General features: G+C 41.6%; 1 long non-coding RNA gene across 1 annotated transcript; it reads right to left on the reverse strand.

Annotated features, from left to right (window-relative positions):
• Positions 1-11,917: 11,917 nt before the first annotated feature.
• LOC122189628 lies at positions 11,918-16,040 on the reverse strand. The gene is made up of 5 exons (XR_006181896.1): positions 16,010-16,040; positions 15,760-15,833; positions 15,117-15,235; positions 12,903-13,511; positions 11,918-12,075 (listed from the first exon to the last, which is right to left on the reverse strand). It is a non-coding gene; the product is annotated as an uncharacterized LOC122189628 (long non-coding RNA).
• Positions 16,041-18,677: the final 2,637 nt, after the last annotated feature.

Raw genomic sequence — 18,677 nt, forward strand, 5'->3', positions numbered from 1 at the left:
GTTTCAGGCCATGACTTAGTATTCCCACTATAGACCTAAAGCCCTTCATGTCATGCATTATGCTTTAGGGTCTCTGTGGAAGGTTGCAGAATGAGAAAATCCATCTGAGGTTATAACCATGGGCTATCAGGACCGCAGAGTCATCTTTGTTGAGCCATCTCTTTTGAACTGCTTAGATGGATGTTGCTCCCAGCTGGGCCACAGCTAGCAGCACTGCGAAGTCTATGAATGGCTTTTTTACATAGGAAGTCTGCTAGCAGTAGAAGAGCTTGGGGTTGGTATCTATTGTATGATCTAAAGCTAGATCAGAAGAGACGGATATGTGAAGGATATTGAACCCTTATTGTGGAATGGGTTGGAGTGTTCCAGTTTTCCTTCTCAGAAAACAAACAAGCTCTATAGCAAGAAAATGGACTGGTAGGCATTTTCCTTCAGTTTTCTCATTTTCTCCTGCATCAACAAGTTTCAATCAGTGCTTGAGAAAAGAACCAGGCATTTTTCACCCCAAGCCCTCCTGGCTGCTGCTCGCAAAGGACAACCACTGCTCCTTGGCTTACCAAGTCCTTATCTAGAGGCAAGTTGTCCCAAAAGCTCTCTGCTGAATAAAAACATTCCATCCATCACACATGATAAAAATGAAATAGAGGGACATCAGACAGCAAACATAAACACTCTCACAGACCTATTGCCACTGTAAAATAATTTATGGGGTTGAAACTACATTGGCATACTGTTGCTGGTAACGTTCCCACTGGCTTACCAGCACCTACAGTTTCTTTGGCTCTTTGCAGAACAATTCCAGCTCTGGTTCTTGCTCAACAAGTAATATTATTCCAGTCTGGCTCTTAAGAAAGACTCAGATGTGGCCAGCTGTCCCTCATTGAGTGGAAAACTGTGTGGAAAACTGTGTTCAACTGCATCAGAGTAGCCATAGGTAAGTTTGTTTTAAGCTTTGGAGCTTTTTATAGAGTAATTCCGAAGAAAAGGTATAATTACTACTGCCTCATTTTTGTCCTCCTCAGACATCTCAAACAAATCACTGCAAGAGGTCAAGGCAACAAAAATCTTACAAGACGACAGCCTTTTATTACCACAAAAGCCTCTCCCAGGGAGCAGCTCTAAAAGCAAATGGAAAGCTTCAGGCAGAAAGTAAAAAAGTGAGTTCACAGACTGGGCTACCACCAGAAGCACACAGGTACTGCAATTGAAGATTCAAAGTCACGCAGTAGTAAACTCACAATGGCAAATATTTGTGCTGAATTTCCTTTTTGAAGGTTTTTGGGAGGATCATTGCAAAGGACTTTATATTCCCATAGGGACTCAAAACCTATCAAAGTATTTGAGAACAAAATGTCAACAGAAAGAACTTTTCTGCTTAAACAGTGAGTATTCATGCTAAGACACTACTTAAAGGTTCTACTCATCTCTAACATAGCACTGGGCTTTTATGAACATAAATCTGATGGATACAGAATACAATGCTCATTACAAAATCTACATCACATGATTTGGCTGCTCTTTCCTAGCTGTGCATTTCTCTCTTTTTTCACTATTACAACAATGTGGATGTATTGAGAAGTTATACTACTGAAATGAATTGCAGTGCGTATGATGCCTACTACTGTACCACTGCAGACTTTCCCAGCACTAGCTGGAGAATGCTAGAATGAAGGTCCTAAAGGAATTCTGTACCTTTATAACTCATAAATTTAGAAGATTAATTCTTTTTTTGCTCATTGAGATCAGTTGCAAAAATATGGCTGAGTTGAGTGTGTTGGATAGGGGGTAAAATGCATTGGAAACATGTCATTGCAGAGAGTGTTTGCTGCACCAGAACAGCCTTAGGTGGGAGGTGAGAGACACGGTAGATAGAGGACACAGGGAGGGAGAAATACAAGCCATTCAAATAATGGAGAATCTGCCTTCCCAGTAAAACTCTTGTCATTAAAATCACTTCAGTTCAAAAGGGAAAAATAATGATGGACTATATTCTTAAAGAAAGTCACAATATTTGAGTACAGTTACCTGAAAAAAGCAGGATAAATTTGGAAAGCTTATGGTGTCAGATATAAGAGCCAGCTTGCATGGAGCTAAGACCAGAACTTCCTTGCTGATAATAAGGGTAAACAAGGTAATACTTATTTGAACAAGTGTGGCTTGGGATTTTTTTCCTGTTTGCATCTCTCGAATCACATAAAGTCACATAAAAATACACTGACAGTTGAAAATTGGAAAAAAAAAAATCACAATAATGGCTTTATTTATAAAGCTGCCACTTCTTCTGCCAAGTCATTTGGAGTGTTCTGCAGCAAAATAAACATATGGTGAAAATATAAACACAGAAATATGAAAACAACCTCTTCACATTTAAACAAGAGTCATTTGAGAAAAATGCCAAATTAAAAAAAAAATAGAAAAAGGAAGAAGACAGAGGAGAGAGTCAAAATGATAAATTGTCACTCAAATGTGATGTAAGTAAAATACCTTTGAAGCAGAATGCAAGGAAATCCAGTAATGTCCTCTAAGGTTAAGACTTATGACAAAGTGTATGAGGGGAAAGCAGTGACTGAGGCCAAGGCAGATGGCACCCAGCACTAGAACTCATGAAGAAGAACCACAAATGTCTGCATGGCAAGTTGCACCTCCATCATTCTGAGGAAAAAAAAGCAATGAGAAAAGATGAAAGTTTTCTCCCCTGCATATAAGACCTGGCCCACTAGCCTGCACTTCAAGGATGTGCTGGTGCCATAGCAGATGAAGAAGCAGCCTTCATGGGACAAACCAGCATCTTCTGTGGCTCAGCTCCAAAGGAAAGACCTCAAGAAAAGGGTCCCCACATGAGGGGCACTGTGTGGTCCCTTAGCCTTATCTACTCTCTATTCCTTTTCCCACCTTAATTTGTTACCTGCAAAGGGTCATAGGAAAGGGCATAGTCTGAATCAGAAAATACCCAATAGGAATTTGGATCTTACAAGAGACTGGTGACAACAGGTAACAACAGATCATAGTGTTGTCATCAGGTACTAAATCCATGCAGCTCCTAACACTGCTGAGGCTCCTAAGGCAAAGGTAACCTACCAACCTGCTTAGCATAGCAAACAGCATGCTGAAGGCTTCCTATAACAGAGCTCCTGGTGCCATGGATATAGCACCAGTATGATGATGCACAGGAGCTACCTCTGAATTACTCATGCAAGTGCCTAGAAACCAGTTATTCATTTCTAACTTTTGAAATCAGATTTGAAAGGAGAAACATTAAAAAAAACAATGCATGCACTTTCTCTGTTTGTATAAATCTTTGCTTTTCCCTTTGTAACTTTAAGTCTCCAAAATTACCTAGAGTGAGTTCCTGGTCAGGAATAGGCTCCAAGCACTTTCATAACATTTCACACCTTCACAGTCACCTTTCCTTAAAATAGAAAAAACCCCTACATGTCTCCTATTCAGTTCTGTGAGACCAGAGGGCCCCATCTCACAAAACACTTAAGCACTTAATTTTAAGCATTTAAACTCAGGTGAAGCCTGGAGAACAATGTAATTCAATCCTTTTTGTGCAATAGATAAAACCAATATGTTATTTTGGTAGAAACCCCACCAAAGAACAAATTTTTAATTGGAAAATAAAGAAATACTTTGAAACTAAATTAAATCCAAATCAGAACTTGATTCTGTATTCAGATACATAATAAATCTAATTAATGAGAGCATAACACTGAAATCAGAGACTATGTGGAGATTGTTTAACTTTCTCAGAAAAGAAATTGACAGTTTCCTGCCCTTCCCTATGTGAGCATTGACTAAATAAAGTTGTCCTTGTTGGTAGTAATACCAAAGCAGAATAGTGTGTTGAATGACATGTCTGAGCTGTGGATAGAAAAGCCTGATCAATTATATTTTTATAGAAGCCCTTTGAGCTCTCATTAGGGGAAACACGGGGTATTAAATGTACCGAGGACTGTACTGAGCACAGTGCTTCTGGCTTCAGAATGCACCTCTTAATAAAAACTTAACTACACCCTGCTCGTTGGCAAAGCCCTGAATGAAACCCCTAGGCAGCCTGAGAGTCTGAAGATATACTTGTATCACCTCATAGTGGTGTATATTTCTGTAGAAGGAGACTCCACAACCTCTCTGGGCACTCTGTTCCAAAGCTCCATTACATTTACTATAAAGAAGCTCTTACTCACATTAGCACAAGCTTCCTATGTTCAAGTTTTAGGCTATTACTGCTTGTCCTAATGCTACACACCACTAAGAAGAGCCTGTTTCATCCATTTGGCTCCCACCTCCCTTTAGAAGTTTATAAGCATTTATCAGCCCCCCCCCCCCCGACTTCTTTTCTCCAGGCTGAACAAACCCAGGTTACTCAGCCTTTCCTAGCAAGGGAGATGCTCCAGGCCCCTAATCATCTTTGTGGCCCTTTGCTGGGTTCCTTCTAGGAGATCCCTGTCTTTTCTGTAACCACAGAGCCCAGAATTGAACACAGTAGAGGGGGAGGATCACCTCCCTCACCCTCTAGCCACAGTCTTTTTTGATACACCCCACAATACCACTGGCCTTCTTGGCCACAAGAGCACACCACTGGCTCATAGCCAAACTGTTGCCCACCAGGACACCCAAATCCTCCACAGAGCTCATCTCCAGCAGGTCAGCCCCTAACCTGTACTGATGTATGCAGTTATTCCTCTCTAGGTACAAGACTCTACACTTGCTTTTGTTGAACCTTATCAGCTTCCTCCCTGCCCAACTCTTCAGTCCGTCCAGGTTCTTAATCCCTCTCGTAGGAGCATCTATTTTTCTATGCCTTCTAGATTATTATCATTATCACATACGTAGTTGTTAAATAATGTAGTGGATTTAATCACAATCTAACAGTGTTTTATCCTTGTGTTAGTTCTGGAGGAAGGATGTAAGATAGAACTATGAGGCTGTGCAACCTCCTCCCAGCTTTGTCTTTCCCTGGCTTACACCATGCTGGGACAGCTGCTCTTGGCTGTGGAGCTCCTGATCACTGGAGATGTACATGAACTTGTTTTGTTTTAAATGAAAATTGTACTTTGGATTAGTGCTGTGACTCCAAGGGAACGTCCTTTTCATGGCGTGATACAAACGCTGACGTGTAGCACAGAGAAGCACCAGCACACAGAGATCCTAAAGTTGCAGGGCCAAATCTATTCTCGTACTGGCACTTATGAACTTACATCTGGGATGTATTTGGCCCCTAGTCTGTGAAAGCAGAAAGCTCATGAAAACCTATTGCAATGTTAATGACAATGTTGAGCAGTAAGTAATTTTCCAACAGGTTCCAATACACAGTGGTAATAAATTTCAGTGAGGAAATTGTTTTCCTTCTTTATTGGCAGCCAGCCTCATTTAATCAGTCCACTTGAAGGTGGGAATTGTCCAGAAATCCTGCTTGCTCTTTGCTCTTCAAATGCTCTATCTGACAGTATGCGTTCCTGTGATGTGCCAGAACAGTGTCCCATGGCAGGAGTGGTCTACACAGAAGCAGACAGTCACTTCCTTTGCTGACCCCAAAGGGCTGAGGCCGGTGGAGGAATAAAACTGACATCCTGGCAGGAGAGTGGGAAGGACTAGCTCCCTAATGCAGTAAGTATTACTTGAATGAGATACGACTGGGGGACAACTCTCAAAATAGTAAAGAAAGGAAAAGTCTGGAAGAAGAGAATCTCGCTGAGATATCACCACCCTCTGAAAGGGAGAGTGTAGATGCTGCAGGATTTTGTGAAGGCAAAGAAAAGGAAGGTACAGGTTGGGGATGCTCATTTCAGAGTTAAACTCTGATTTCAGACACCTGACTCAGAACTAGTAACTTATAGTTTATCCAATTCTTATTGAAACAGCAAAGAGTCAGTCCTGCTCACTGTCAGGAGACACAAGGTGTCTGGGATACTGTAAGAAAGACAACAGGCACTCCAGTATGTATTCTGTACAGCAGGATGTCAGCAGGAGAAGCTGTGGCTAAGGATCTGCTTTTGTTTCTCTTTACAGGAAGAACTGCTACTGGTATAGCTCCCTTTCAACCCTGTTGAGAGCAACAGAAACAACCCTTACATGCCTCTTCTTCAGCTTTATGAGGCTTCTGGAAGTACTAGAAAATGCAGAACCAGCTTCGCAGAAAGTCTATGTGGAACATAGGTGTGTTCCCACATATTTACCACCCTTTCCAGAATTCTCAGTTTAAGCTGAAAAGGGATGCATGGCCTTGTCAGCAGACTTTGATGCTACAATTATTTTTCTTCTAACTGCAAGATAACAGGATTTGTTGTGATCCTTCAAAAAACACCACAGGAGGAATAACTTGTTTTAAATATAGTTTCATATAACATTTCAAAATGTTAACAGAGCAGAACTAAACAAACAAAGATAACGTACAGTCAATAGCTGTACAGAGATTGGGCTAAGAAGGATCATTGAAGTGGAAAGCTAATAATTGAAAAATGCTCACCAGTGTCGTAGGCTCACAATAAATCCCACAAGTAGTGATCTCCAGAAAGAGATCCTTCCTCAGTGGCAGTCAGCACTTACACAGGTCTAGGAGAGGTGCAGCCAGGCTCCACCCCTTCCAGTAGCACAGCTGAATTGCCTTCACCTGTGCTCCCAGGGCTGACTCAATCTTTGCCTCAGGTGATCCATCAGTGGCTCAGGCTGTGATCAACAGTTTCCATACAGATAAAGAATTCAGTGGGAAAATAAAAGGTATTCTAATCTCTTGATTTTAGCCTCCTTTATAGCATTGACAATAGAGGTCGCTGTCTAGCATATAACCTTCCCCACACCTCCACAGAAACTTCAGCTGGAGCATAGAGAAACTGAACATATGTTGCTTCACACTAACCATGCTCACATTGCCGTGATACACAGTAACGTATCTGGTTCAGTGCAGTCATCATTTCTATAGAGAACTCCAACGGTGGAAGTATTTCTAAAGAACTCAAGTAATGTAATGTATTACAAACCATTTCCTTAACCAGAATGAACTTTTCCAGGTGTTCTTTAGCCAAATCACTTAAGCAGTGTCTAGGTTTCTCTACAAACAACGTTCCATTTGCTGACTTACAGTTTCCTGTCCTTTGCCCTCTTTAAAATGTGGGATTCAAATATGCTGCTTCTTAATCTTTAGTAATCTCTTCCTGACCCTTGTGAACTAGGAAATGTCAGTGAAAGCACTGCAGATGTGTCTCTGCTACAGACTTACGGATATACATTATCTGCACTTCAGGCTCTGTCTGCTTTTAGTGCATCTTGTATTTCTAGTGATGATACTGCTGTTATCTCTGACTCATGAACAGAGTCTCAACTTCTCATTACTTTCTAAAGACAGCTACAAGTGAGCTGTTTAACAAATGCACTATTTCCTATCACTCAACATCTTTTCCTCACCATCATTTTTCATTGACCCTGTGATTATCCACTGTCTGTTGTGTATATATATAAGATCATTTAACATTTATCACGCTAACCACATATAAACTCCAGAACTGGACTGTTGTAGGTTTTTAATGTGAAATCAAAGTCACTTGCTTGAATGATTTGCAGATGTGATCTTGGAGCTGCCTTTGAGTGCAGTAATGGAAGTGGGTACTGTGGCCAACAGCCTTCCTCAGGTCTGGAGAACAACTACTGTTGACAGGGTTACAGCGAGTCCCAGTCTCTCAGCTCCTAGGTGCTACAACAATGACACACCAAGAGGGCAAGAGGCTATTTGGGTGAAGCAAACACAAACACCTACTTTCAGTGTATTTGGAAGAGACAAAGGAATTCATGCACATTCTTGGATAACTATACTAAGAATGATGACCACACTGACACTTCCTACCGTGGTTCCGTATGTGTTCCTGGAGCACTCTGGAAGAGCTGACAATGTACTCACTGCTCAATAGGCGACTCCAGCAGTGTTTGCAGCAAGACATTAGTGCTTTTGAAAAGGCCTGACATGTTCTACTTTCCTCAACAGCTTTCTGGAATTCTACAGGCAGTGTTTCTACATGAAGTACAGTGTATTTTGTATTTACCATCATCTTTTCTTGCATATTCCTGGCATCTTGCCCTCTCCGTAACTCCAATAACATTTGATGTTCAAGGAAGACAGAGAACAGAAAGGGCAATCAGTATAGCTATTGCCACTTAAGGTGTTCCATGTGTTGCTTAACATTTCACGTATGCTGAAAGCTACCTACAGTTCTGCGTATCTTTAAAAGTATCTTGAAATATATTAAGTATTTTTAGGAGGTGTTATAGGAAATACTTAAAAAATTATGACCATCAAGTAAAATCATTGCATGTTACTATGATACTTGTAAGAAAGAGCACCAGAAAAAAAAAAAAAAAAAAAAAATCCCTCCCAGTAGAACTACAATTCATTATTTTCAGTAGGCGTAAGTATCAAACTCCTTTGATTTAAGTAGATGCAATAAATACACACCTCTTGTCATACTTTCAGCAATGGCCTTAAGTATTGCCAGCGTGAAATGGAACAGTTGACACATTCACATGCAGCTAAATAGTAGATACTAAGTCACATTGGTAAAGCTATTCTAAAATTCCTGACAGTCAGGAGAATCTAGCCTTTAAATTTCCAACAGGCATCTGGTGAGACGTAATCACTCATATATTTTTTTTTTTTCCCTATTTCTTCTTTTTCCTTTTCTTTTTTTTTCTTTCTTTTTTTCCCCATTTTTTCTTTCTTTTTCTTTTTCCTTTTTCTTCCTTCCTCTCCCTCCCCCCCACCTCCCCCCCCTTTTTTTTTTTCCTTTCCTCTTTCCTTCTTCCTTGTCTTTGCCTTGCCTTACCTTGCCTTGCCTTTTTTCCTGCATGGTTACTCCTATAACTGCTCTTATGCTGGATTTGCACAGTAATTACAGAATCGCTGCCATCTGCTAAACGACCCCCTTTGCTGATTAGAAGGTTTAAAGAGAATAAACGTAAAGAAGACAACAGATTTTAATTGAAGCTGTTCCCAAGTTTCTCGCTATTCCCGAAGCGAGCCATGCCTGTAGGCACAGTAAGGCGCTGAGGAGCCGCGGCCCCTTCATGCGGCAGCAGCGGCTCACGGGCGATGTCGCCGCCGGTCTCAGCGCGCGGCTTCTCCCCGCCGGGGCCGTCCGCGGAGCCCAGCAGCGGTGCCGCAGAGCCGGACTCGGCCGCTCGGGGGCGCTGCGCCACCGGCTACGGCGCCTCCGCTCGCCCGAGCGCCGCGGGGGCGCAATGTGCCGCGCCACGGGTCCGTCCCGCCCCGGGGCCGCGCTGTGCCGCGAGGATGCGCTGGGAGAAGCGCGCCTGGCGAGGGGAAAGCCCTGCTCTCTCGTGCTGCGCGGGCTCTCCGTCTCACTGCCTGCGGGCGCTGCGTGTGGAGCTCAGTGCCCGCTTCTTTGAGGCCCTACGGATGCTGGGTGTTTGTCTCTTTAGGATATATGAGCGTAAGCACCGTGTAGATACTGTTCTCAACGTATTTTTTACTTTTGCTTTGTTTTGGTCCATCAGCATATTTAAGCTCTGTCTTATTCATAACGGAAACAAATACTTGAGCAGTGTGACAGCCCTTCTAGCTTGGCTGGTTGAACGTGGCCACCCAGTGCTACGCAGAATGTCCTGGAGGCCGTGAAGTGAGAGAATTACCTGAGGTCATTTCATCCCACAGAAGCTCAGCAGACACACATAATTGAGAACTCAGTGTGAGCTGTATTGCTAAGTGTCTTACATCTCTCTCTGCTGCCGCATACGTAAATTAAAAACACATCAATATTTCCTGATGGCTGCTGTATTTTGGGTTATTAATAAATCACAGCATCATACACATGAAAATGTTAAAGTGTGAAACTCTCATCTCTGATGGTGCAGTGGAAAACAAGTCATAGCCAGAGGGCTTCAGCAGTCAGGCTGACCTTTAGACAAAGATGTTGAGTAGCTTTGTATTTAAATAAATATATATACATGCACATAAGCATTTAACCATTTTTCTTTATTTTATTGTTGTTGTTGTTATTAATTATTATTATTATTATTATTATTATTATTAGAGGCTTCTTGAAATATCACATACAAATAGAAATGAGACTTTATATTGCTGAGATTTCTAATCCAGACACCTCTGCTGGCTGTTAGTTTTCTTCCTCCTGTTGCTGTACTGCCTGGGGAGCCCCAGCTGTGCACGTGGATGGCAGTGGAAATTGGATATATTCATCTCTATTTGCTTTTCAAGGACCTGAGCTGGTCTTAGAAGGACACTTGATTCACAGATCCCACAACTCATCTTTGTTCTAACAAGGTTCTCTAGGTATGGATCATCTGTATGTAAAGGCCCCAGCTTACTTTTATTCCATTCTTCAAATGTCCTTTGTGACAACTGCATTCATGTCTGCTGGAAGCCTCCGCCTGCCCTCTGTGTCACTTTCATTTGAGATTTTGTTATACTTTGTCAGATTTCTCTGAATTTTAGGAAAAAGGCAGAAAAGGAGAAAGAAAAAGAGAGAGAAAAAAAAAAAAAAAAAAGAAGAAGAAAAAGGGAAGACAACTGCTGGCAGCTGTACTAAAGTGTGTCCAGGCTCCCCAATAGGTCTTAGAGCTGAGGTGAGTCTCACTGATGGAATATGAAGAAAGCATAAAAATAACCCCTCAGGATGAGAAGTTCATTTTTGTGATGACTCTCAAAGAAGTTGTATTTCCCGCATTTACCCAAATAGCAGGCCCATAACAAGGGGCAAGTGCTCAGAGGTAGTATGTGTCAGGTTTGGCACAGTGCTACTCTAATGGTACAGCTTCCAGATAGGAGCTGGCTCCTGCCATGCCAGCTCACAGAGCAGGCAGGACGAACACGTGTCTGCCTGCACCCATCTGTACAACCGCCTTCAGGCCCTCAGCTTTCCTGGAAGGTAGGAAAATGCCTTATCACACGGAGCATATAGATTTCCCTATGGGATCTTGTTCACAGCTATGCAGATAGTACCAATTTCCCTATATTCCTGATTCATCTTTAGAATAACAAGTATTTTTCAGAGTGTACTAGCTAAAACTAATTCATAATAACATCGTTTGTCTTGCTGACATGCAAATGTTCACTTGCAATTTCTGCAGAGTATGGGGAACTAATCTTTAAGTTGATTTGAAGAGGTCACTTAGGAATGGGGCAACAGTGCTATGATGATTCAGCATTTGTTCCTTTCACGCTGGGTGCTTGGGCAAAGAAGCATGAGTAGCACTGCCTTATGCAATGCACCACCAATATATTAATGTGCACTGAAACATTCTGAATTTCAGTTCCAGTTCCCTACATTCCCATCTGAGAAAGACAATTGAAGCCCAACAGGCTTTGCCCAATTCTGCCCTTCTGACTTTTCCAATGTCCATCCCACATCCTGTATTCTTTCATAGTACATTTATGGGATAAAGTTTTCCAACAAAAAAAGACTGCACTAGCCTTCTCTGTTCATCAAAGCATGAAATCAAGTGGTTGCCTCTTGAAAAACATAAAGGCGTTGTTGTGAATATTACGCTAATATTTATAGGGGAATGGAAAAAATAGCAGCTTTTTAAAGAGATTTAACTCAAATCCCCATGTGCAGCGGCGCTGCCTCCGGCCTAAAGCCAGTATAGTTTTTGATCCTAAGCATTGCAATCTGAAGATATCCTGTGTTTCTACAGTTGTGTTTGTTTTGGAAGATGCATAACAAATAACAAAAGGAAGGATATATGAGATATCACAGAGAGCTGTGGGGAAAGGGGTTACAGCTCCAAGGAGGGGGGAGATTTGTGCGTATGGCCTCTGAAAACCAAAAAGCATATGGAGATAACACTTGCTTTTTCTACACTCCCTTGAGAAAACAATAATAAAGGACAGAGGAATATCATTTTTTTAATTTACTTTTTATTTTTTAAGCTGTAGTCTTTTGTTGCCAAGGATCAGATACACTTCTATTCAGTTGATCTACTGAAGAGAGGAGCAGAAAGCTAGAAAGCTTTAGCCACAAAATCCTATGGAAGCTTGTAGAGCAAACAGGAAATCGGCGCTGCAAATAGGAGTCTGCAGTGAGGTGGTTGAAATACTGAAGTTCTGCCCTTGGAGAAAAAAAAATTAGCCATTGGATTTATCAGATGCAGATCCTAGCACTCAGTAATCACTAAAGAGAGGATTAAGAAGAGGCCTGTGACTAAATGCAAGAGAAATCTCACACATGAGTGAGCAAGGGAAAGGAGGATTATTGACAACGTCTGACAAAAAGCAATGTGCGCAGAACAAGCTGAAACAAAGCGATAGGGACAATAGTGATTAACCACAATTGAGCTCTTAATAGAGACAGATTAATTTCAGGTTCTACAAGAGAAAGGAATTAAATCTGTACTCTATTATCTGATCTTATACTGAGGAGGAGAGCAGTTATTTTAAAGAAGATTCATATGGTTGATAAGGAGGGAGGAAATAAGAACAAATTTAAATTAAGACATGGGAAACCAGGGAGAAACAAAACAACAAACACTGACAAGGAGATGGACCAGATGACCTTGCAGGTCTTCTCTATCTCATGCTTTTTGACTTTTCAGGAATTCATCTGGGCCTTGGTAGCGGATATTTAAGATATCATATTAATGACCACCTTCGGCAGATTTGTCCAGCTGAAGAGTCAGCTTTTTTTTACAGCTTCTCTGTAATCATAGAATTTTGGAATTACCAAAACGTAACTCTGAGTTTCATCAAATCATTTCTTTAAAATACTAGCACCAAACAGAGATGCAGCTTTTCTCCCTTTACAATTCAATGATATCTGTGCTGTGAATTATTTTGATGTTTTTCCAGCTGCTTTCCTAGATTGCTGCTGAGACTAACCAGGATATTTAGCTATGCAGTCACCCCACAAAGAAGCCCCCCTGTTCACATGCTGGCATACCTCCAGCCTTCATTTGGCCTTTATGGGGCCATTTCATTGCATGCTGTTAGAACTGAGCTGCTCTGGATGTCCTGGCTCTCTGAGGAAAAAGGAGGAGGAAACATCAGTCCTGGATACTGACCCATGGAAGTGTTGAAGGGAATTGCTCAGGGAACAGCCAGCCAGTCACAGGAATGTCACATAGCATTGAATTACACCAAAGGGTACTGATTAAAATGATAAACCCTTATTTTCAGTAATGTCCCACTAGAGTCTATATTTAGATTAATTGGGCCAGATTTTTGCACATACTAGCAGCTTTGACTGGATTATTGCTGAAGTGCTGGCTGGTACTGGATAGAAGCACACAGGAACGCAGCTGAGACTGAGTGATGCTGGGTGTAGCCAGCATTATGTTTTTTTAACTGCTGCTGTTTGTTCTGGATTTATTTATTTCCAATTTTAAAATGTGCTTTTATTTATTTATCTATCCACTTCTGACTATTGAAAAAGGCAAGAAGCTGCAGAGTAGCGTTGCAGGCCGCTGGCAAACATCATCTTCTGAGTTGCTCATCCTCTATTTGCCTTCTCTTCTGGGCAGCCCTCTCGCTTACTCGTAGCCTTCAGTCCCTGCAGAAGTAGTATTTGAGAATCCCTCATCAGCGCTGGAACTTGGCCAGGAAGATCTTTAGCCAACTTTCTGGCCACGGTGATTTCTGTGAGTGAGTGAAAGACCATGCTTCTTCCACCCTTTTCCTATGCTGTCATCAGGCCATCTCAGCCTCCAGGAGTTACTTTGGTAGCAAATAGTTTGTGTGAGCATAAGCAGATGTCAAAAGTTTTTGCCCTAGAACGCCCCATGTCATTTACTTTAACTCTACTCTGCTCAAACGCATTTTGCGTTCAAAGGGAAATCACAGTAGCTCTCTTCAGATTTTCTTGCCTTTTGCTTTCACAAGGCTGAGGTGCACCAGCCCTTAGCATCAGCCAGAACAATTAGTGTCTGGCTCCATTTAGAGGGGAGATCAGCTGTTGCAAATAGATTGGGTCAAAGGCCCTCAGTAGCCCACGTAGTATAAGTGAAACTGCAGCTCCCACTGAAATTCACTGAGGTGTAGAAGTATGCAAAGCAAATCCTCTGCTGCAGAGGCTCTGTGCAGATAGTTTATCCAGCTTTGGTTTTATAAACAATACTTCTCTACTTCCTACCTCTTTGTTAGGGTGTGGGAGAGCGTGTACAAACAACTGGGAAAGCCCCTGCTATATATACTACCATCCAGTATGTCATAGAGAAAGAGAATAAACATTATCAAACCACCAAACCGTCCTGACTTTTCCCTAACCTTTGCTATGAAATCACCCTATAATTAATGGTTTGATTTTTTAAAACGACTTTCTATTGGATCACATGCATATATAAGAGTTCATCAGTCAAGAACATATATACACAACTCCTAAAGACTAGGCTCCATTTAAAAATCTTTTTTTTCCCCTCTTCTTCAGAAAAGGAGAGAATCATGAAGAATGCCTTAGTATGAGTTGGATTCCAAGCAAGACTGCCTTTTTTGTGTTTTACAGTATTTTACTACCATCCTGAAGCTACGTTTTTGTGTCAACAGATTTAAGGTGAGCATCCATTCTTTTCTTCCCCTATCCCCATCTTTTCTTCTCACATGGCATTTGGGATCTTAAAACCAGAAAACTCGTATGATTTATCAGCTCAAATTGTCTTGCAGCGCAGTTTCAGAGAAGTAATTAGTACATCTAGACATAATACAGATGTACCAACAATGACATGTCAGTAGAAAGAGCATTATTTTGCCTCCTCCTTCTTCCTTATCTAATCTTGTTCCCCTCAGCACATTTGTCAGTGCTATTGGTGTAATACTTGGAGGTAGGAGTGAAGCATGAGGAGTGGCTGTGCCATGGGCTGCTGGGGCATGGAGGTCTGAAGCCAGAGTGCCCCTTGCAGCTAGTGGGCCTGTTCCTTAACTGCTGCGCATCCTCAGCCATGGACAGAGGGGGTTGGCAGGGTCTGCAAGGGGTTCACAGGCAGCCAACCCTGCTGCCTTTGTGCACTGAATCTGAGAAACCATCCCACAGACACCCCACTGCTATCCTGTCTTCATGCCTCAATGCTGCGGCCATCCCACAAGCTGCAGGCCATTCAGGTGACAAGGGCTCAATTCAGCTTCTGCTGTGTCTTCACTTAATCAAAACCAAAGTATTACTTACAGAGATTTTGCTTTAAAAATAAACGTTCTCTGGCCTGAGGAAATGTAATGAAGCCTTGAAGAAGGGATGAAACAAGTGCTTCGATTTGTAAGGCAGAAGTTTTTCTTCCATCTCTGTGTCTGAAAAGGTGAAGTGTAAAAATGGTGTTTGTATCTTTTACATGTTTCCTTTAAAAAAAAAACAACAACAAAACACCTAAAGAACAAAAGAAGGACCTCAATCATTTTACTAAGAAACATTTCTCAAAGAAAAACAATGAAAGCCATGCCAAATCAAGACTCTTCATGCATGACGATGTAACAAGTCCTTGTTATTTCCCTCTTAAACCCATACTAATGGGTGACTTATTTTTTTCTTGTCACAGCAAATCATTCTATGACTACCTTACATTTTAGGAGTAAAAACGAAACTGTTTAAAGTACAATTGCACCCATTTTAAGTTTCAATGTATCTGGGTGCATAGTTATAACTCTTCACACATTTACAACACATGTCATAGAGACATCGTAACTCCTAGCATACATTGAGTATTTCTGACAAGAGGAAGCCATAAATGGGGTAAACTAGGCTGCTCATCAACTTCCAAGTTTTAATTTCCCTTTTCTCTTTCATTAAGAGAGAACACAGCTGCTACCTTCCTCACCTGGTTGAGATCTCCACAAGGACACATTTCTCCTCCTGCTCTCCACCACCTACACAATCAGGTGCCAGGTACAGCTGACAGGATATTTTAATAAAAATAAAAATTATATCAATATAACACATTGATAACTGCAACACAATGGAAAGCACAGCAATAATAGCAGACCAGCAAAGTCCCAGGCAGCAGTAAGCAAAGACTTAACCAGATGCAACAACCACAGGCACAGAAACAAAGGAAAGACACTGCTTACCTTCAGAAGGCCTTAGATACACAGAAATCTCTAGCAAGATACCCGCCTCCACTGCCAACCCTTATATAAGTTCTGGGAAGGGGTGGATCCTGGCTGCACCTCTTCCAGTCACTCAGCTGCATTGCATACACCTGCTCCCCTCCCTGGTTGGCTCTGCCTTCCCCACAGGTGCTCAATCACTGGTTCAATCCATGACTCAGCATTTCCACTACAATAACACACTTCTCTTTCGAACAGAGAGGTGTGAGAATATGTAGCAATTGTGTGCTGCAGTTCAAGAAATTTGGACTGCAAATGAAACTTTCAAGAGTGTAGCTGACTGATGAATTTAATGCAGTGTGTAACTAGTTCCTACATAGTTAGGGGCTCAGGTGATGCAGATACACACTCGAGTACGATGAATGGCCAGAGCTGTGGGAGGTCCACTACTGACTTTGATTTCATGGTGATGGTCTGCCAGGTTGTTGCTTTCATACCTGTCTTGTTGGAAGCAGTGGTTTTGTTACAAGATCAACCAAGGAGACCTCTTTGTTTCTGTCCTACTTTTTGTACGGTGCTTTTCACAATTTTTAAACACCGTTGCTCATTCATATCCCTTCTAATGACACATGTAACTGTCAGGAATAATTACTGGAAATGGATCAGGAACAAGACAGGCACACATGGGAGTGTTTTGAAAGCCAGTTGCTAGATGAACTGCAGATGTTCCTTTCAAATACTGGTAGCTATCCTGCTCAAAATTATTTCCAAAAATACAGCACTGAAGGGAATAGCAAATTCTTTGTTTAATCAATACTTTCACTTTAAAATACTTTTTCCCCCCCCAATGTTTGGCAATTTAGAAATAATAGAAAAAGTCACTGCAAATAGAAACTAGAATTTCTCAGACAAAAGCCAGAAGATCCAAAGAGGGGATGGGCAGTTTCTGTTCTCCAATCAATGGCATTTTAAAAAACAAATGAAGTATAAAGTATTTCTTCACAGAACTTTGTCCCGAGTATGGCATGCTTTTGGAAAAAGCATGAAAACAAGAACAGTATGCAGGGTATTGCATATTACAAGTACTTCAGGCATTATGAATGGAAAAACAAATACCTATGACTGACAATGTTGTTGCCTCATAGATTATTTTTTCTCTTCTCTGGCTTTCATTATTCCCAAAGTGGTTTGTTTATAAACGTCTCAAAACTGTAAGGCTGTGTGTAAAAAAAACAGTGCTTAATGATAATTGTTTTACAGATACCACATCACTTTAAAATGACTTTGTGACTTTTGCACAGGTAAATATTAAGGGCTTCAAATACTGACCCTTTTCAGAAGCTGGGTTGGTTTTAAGCAGTGAAGTATTTGGGCAGGATTCTTCCTTTTCAAGAGGGGTTCAAAAATAAGAACAGATGCAGGTGAACACTTAAATTTCAGGATCAGAAATCAAGCTTTTGTTTAAAAATGTTTAATGACAAACTACATCAGCTTGAGAAAATATCAGAGAGTGGTTTTGAACTGTGTATCATTCATTAACATTCATAGACTAAAAAAGCCCCAGCTCTTGGAAAGTCAGATACATCAGACATGCTGGAGTTGCAATACCTAGATTTCCTCCATCTCCACACCACTAATTTATACCAGAGAAAAACACTTCGCTTTTCTGCTTTTTCATCCCATATACTGTTCAAGATTTAGGGGTGAGCTCAAAGGTGGATGATGTTGCCCCTCAATCCAATAGTTATAACAGGTGAAAGAAGCTGTGGGGCTGTAGCAGATGCAGTACTGCTTGCTATCCCCGTGTCAATGTACACACAAATGATTTCTTTCTCTTCCAAACACCTTGATGCCAGATGAGTTCAGTGGGATCTGCAAACACCAAAAAGTATCAAAATTGGACAATGATAATATTTGCTGCTACAGTCAAGGCTGTGGCTTCAAATCAGGTAAAATTTCTCCTGCTGAGATGCTCCTGACATGAGGCCGTATGGGTAGCACCAACATAAATCACCACCATGCTCTCTCTAGGGAATGCTGTTGCATTCCCCCCCACTGGAATCTGAACTGGGGCTGCGTTCTGCAAACAGAAATAACACGTGTCTGTGCTCCCCAAAAGCAAAATGGCTGCGTGGAAGGAACTTCCGCATTGCACACATTCCAGTTGTTCCTTTGAGCCACAGCCATAACTCCCTCCAGATATAACCCTTCACTTCTTCCTCTTTACAAGTTTATTTTCCTTGTAAGGAAGAAAAACATGGGAAAGATTTTTAGTGGGTGTAGGCCGAACTGAGAAGTACTGAATGTAAAGAATGAAGAAGGCTTTGTACAACATCTGACTACCGCCACTGAGCTTAGTCACACACAAAGCCCTGAAGAGCTAAACCCTTTCAGATGCCCCTGTTAGATGAAATCCATCTTCTTGCCTAACAGTACTTGGAAGAGGTGTATGTGCGTATTTGTACACACACAGAGAAAGAAATCTGAGCCTCAATGTACAGCCTGAGCAGGGGGCTGAGTGGCTTTCTGTAGCTGCTCCTGCTGTGGACTCTGGGGCTGGTCAGAGCCTGAAGGTGCTGCAGACAACCCCCCTGGAAGGCTGATCACAGCAGACATACATGCAAGCCAGAGCTCTCATGCTTCTCTGTCAATGCTCTCTAGAGGAGGACAACCCTCTGTTTTCATACTT

Source organism: Lagopus leucura, unplaced genomic scaffold, assembly GCF_019238085.1.
Source record: "Lagopus leucura isolate 7727_CA_CO unplaced genomic scaffold, USGS_WTPT01 Super-Scaffold_100157, whole genome shotgun sequence".
Lineage (NCBI taxonomy): Eukaryota > Metazoa > Chordata > Aves > Galliformes > Phasianidae > Lagopus > Lagopus leucura.